Here is a 4,372-nt window from a genome sequence, read left to right on the forward strand (position 1 = left end):
GGTTGCATTGTACTTCCTTAGAATCACAAAATCTCACGTTGCTAATGTACTAAGAAATTTTGTTGGTTGAAGAAATCACGTTGTGGTGTTATTGTAGGAATTTGTAAGAACTTGTAGGAATTCGTAAGAAGTCACGTTACTAGAATCTCATTGAAAATCTTGTTTGTATTGAAAAGGTTAGAAGGGAAATGTGTTGTAGGAATCTGATTTGTATTGAAAATGTTTAGAAAGGAAATGTCTTATATATAACAAATTAGGTTGCCACCTATTTAATAAAGACTAGAGTCATGATTTAACTAAGAGTCATACAGTTGGTGTAGTGGCTTGCTGCCACGTTTTGGTGTGTTTAAGCCTATTCAATTTTATCCACTTATTTCCTTAATTACATGGTTAATTTTCCACCAAAAATCCACATTTAACCAAATATCCACATAATTAATAATTATCTCAATTTACTTAAAATACTACTCACTTTTAATACACTTTATACACCTTACTATTATGGCCATATGGTACCTTGTATGGCACTAGCCCATAAATACCTGATATTTTAGCTCGGGCCGTATCTTATCCCAAAATGTCAAACTTGGACAAAAATTCATTTTCTTTAACTTGCTTCCCCTCTCACCTTTATGAATTTACTCATCACTTGTTTGAAATAGTGTAATGCTTATAATTTCAAAATAATCTGATTCCCGAGCTTCCATTAATTTATTTATGGCATACTTTCACGTACAAAAACATGGGGTGTAACATCATTCCCCACTTTGGAAAATTCATCCTTGAATGTTGACTGATGCACTTATCATTCTCATAACTCATAGCTCTTACGAATACTTTAATACTCTTCTTTCCATTTAGGTAACTGTTCTTTGAATAAATCCAAAGTCTAGGGTATTCCTCCCTTAGTCCTCTTTCTCATACCACGACTTGTGGTCGAAATCTTTCCAATCTCGTAACTGTTGCTACCTCCTATCATGTAGCATGTATGACTCTGACATTGTAAGTGCGCCTATGCAACTCTCCTTTCCTTTTCCTTCCAGCTTTTAGCCAATCTCTAGGCCTCACTTTGTAAACATATACAGAGCTTGACAAGATGTCCCTCTAGGAATCTATAGGTATACTTGAAGTTATTTGCTTGGTACTTTTTTTTTTTGAACTTATGAATATTGCTATATCTTATTTCATAGATCTGCTTATCCATTCGTATGACTTTACTTCATCTAGATAGGTCATACTATACCATAACTCTTACTTTGATTTATCGTTACTAAGGTATGCTACCAAACTCCAGGTTACTTTTGTTCCTTATCCTATAGGTATAAATCTCAGTCCTTTAATGCTTCTTCATTACCGTTCATCTTAGAATGATGGCCTAATCTCATATCATACTTTGTAAATTGTATCTGTTCATTGTTGATTCACCTCAATGTTGATCTACAATCCACCACTTGAAGACTTAAAACTCCTTACGTAATACATTGCCGCTAGGGCCCACATCTCATCGGGGACATCTGGAGTAATTAGATTGATCCACCTAGGGGTGATACTATACTTCCATAACCGTACTTTATATCATCCCAATGTGACTCACCTTATATGGGTATTTTATTCCCTTATAATTCATGAAGTCATCTTCGAATCATTACTCAATCGAAGGCCCAAACGTCATCCTTTATCTATCACAATCACTCCCTCCTTCTACTACCAGAGCAGCACTTCATCTTTTTTAAATGCTACTAGTCTTAGACTCCTTTGAGTTTGTTCAGGCTATACTGAGCTTTCTATAACTTAGAGGAACCATCAGCTCCCTTGTTTTCTTGGGGTTAATTCCGAGGACTTATACATTTCTTGTCAACTTCTCACTTGTCCTTTCTTATCCTTACTCATGTCTTTCTAAAACCTGTCGTTTTACCGTACTTTAGCTTGCAACTGATTTCCTTATGCTTTTTTGGGACATCAAGCAAGAGATCGCATTGTCTCTAACTCTTCTTTTACCCTCTAATTAGACCTTTCGGTACTTAAAAACCATAGGCTGGAAGGTATGCCACTAACGACATTGCTATCATTCCTGGATACTGAATCCCCACGCTTCTAGCCTTTTATCCGTAGTATGGACTATTCACAACCTTCTGCATTTGAGTATCTTGTATGTTGTTCCCCTTTACCTTTCTTAACTTAAAATCTTGCATCGTATCTTCTATCTCTTTCATGACCTCCCTTCCACATAGGTATAATTCACGTTCACAACTTGAAGCTCTATTGTAATACTTGCACCTCTGGGCATACACAATTCGGTGGGAGCTTCATACTGACTTCTTATGAGGTTGGTACTTCTTCTAACTGGCTTTATCATAGAGCCGTTATAGAATATGATTGTTGTACTATCTCTCTTGTACCTCTAATATTAAGAGTAATCCTGCAATATTCTCAATCACGATTTCTATAATTTTCTGAGTCTAATAATCAAACTCCTGATTTACTTTGTTGATGAAACTCTTTAGTTTCTTCTTCCTTCTAATTAGCCTTTATGTAGGCTTAAGCCATCTTCTGATCCACGGCTCATGGTATTCCTTTAGCCCTTAATGGACGCTATGGAATATTCAGGATATAATCTTTTAACAATCCAATCCTTTGTCTATGACCTGGACTCAATTCTTTTTTTTAACTTATACTGGAGTCTTCTACGACTGTATGATTGTCAAAATATATATTGCATGGCTTATACTCCGAACTCTTAAGTGCGTTCATAACATAACTAACTTGGGATCGTTGATCGAATAATTCCTTTCGTTCCTTCTTAGCTTTCTTTAACGTAAGTTATTACTTTTCCTGGTCTTTTTGCCCCTTGTTGTGTGCATACTTAGCATATCGTAGTTCCCACGCATGTCGGAGTTTTCGCGCAACTCATATGATCTCGAATATTGCTTTTAATTTTACTTCTCGTTCATTAACCATGGTAGGTTCCACATTCCTTTGGAGTGCTTACAATGTTGTCGTGAGACTGTTGCTACATGACCATTTCCTCTTTAGGTGCTTGTGCTTAGGTTGAAGCCTTCTCCCTTGTTTCCTCAGCTAGTCTTCGTTGTAATACTTAGGGAGAACCCTTGACTCTTGTAAAGCTGTGAGTTTATTACGGACCTGTTGATGTCCTTCCTTGCTTATAATTATCCATAGTTGCTTACCTCCATGCCCTTGTGCTTGTAGGGTTGCTTTTGAACTGATATTTTGATTGTCTTCCCAGTGGCACTCTCTTTTATCCCCATAACATTCATATGGTACCTTTAACTTCCCTGAATCTTAGTTGGATATATCTCAAGTATTATAATGACATTACTGCGAGGCTTAATTCTCCATGTTGGGGTTTACTATATTTATCTTGCATGATTTGCTGATTTGTCTGTAACCTCTTATCTAGTCATGACTAGGCTCTTCCTGAATCAACTACTAACTACTCGTTGGCCCATTCTCATATCCATATTCCGCGTAATCTTTCTTGGGTTACTTTCTTTGTCTTAACTTACCTCACGTACTGGCTCCTTATCTATCAATAACATCCCGGGAAGGAACCCTTACTTCTTTTCCTTGACGTCGTGCTTGCATAATATTCTGAAATCGTAGCATATCTTTAGGATTTGGATAAGTGCAATCTTATTCCTTTTTCATTTTTATCGCATTCTTCCTTTACCATTCCATATTCACTAGAACTACTTAATTCTGACTTAATGCCACCTCACTCCATATTCCCCTCTTTAGGGAAGTACTAAGAGTTGGAGCCACGAGGATCTACCTATAGATATTTTACCTTTTCATCATTGGCGTCTTCTCACATTATTGATGACCTTTACTCGCCTTGCGGTAATCCTTCTATACCAAGGATAACGAAATTCCTTATTTGCGAGGGTGGCACTTAGTGTAACTGGAACACATAGTCCCTTAAGCTTAAATTTTCTTACATTGCTTGCTTTAGGGAAGCGTCTTCCTCAATGACCATTTTCTGAATTTCTCATGAATCTTATTCTGTTGTCCATTCTATTATCGCTGGAATGAAATCTGAAACTCTCACGATGCCGACTATTATCCAATAACTCAGTCCCTAATTCACGTTTAGTCTATCTTATTCACCAGCCCATGCTGATTTCTATTATTCTGGGGTCTAACTTCTCTTTCATATAGTTGCATTGGAGTCACAAACTTATTTCTCGAAGTGAGGATATGACTTTATGGTCTATACTCTTTTGTTGTCTCAAGGCCTGTCACCTCTTGTTTTTTCCTTCAGTTGACTTTAGACTCTATAATATTGTCATCTTTTTGGCCTATTGTTGTCATCCATGGATCACATCTTACTCTTAATGCTTCATTAGATCTCTTC

Source organism: Nicotiana sylvestris, chromosome 4 (assembly GCF_000393655.2).
Source record: "Nicotiana sylvestris chromosome 4, ASM39365v2, whole genome shotgun sequence".
Classification (NCBI taxonomy): Eukaryota; Viridiplantae; Streptophyta; class Magnoliopsida; order Solanales; family Solanaceae; genus Nicotiana; species Nicotiana sylvestris.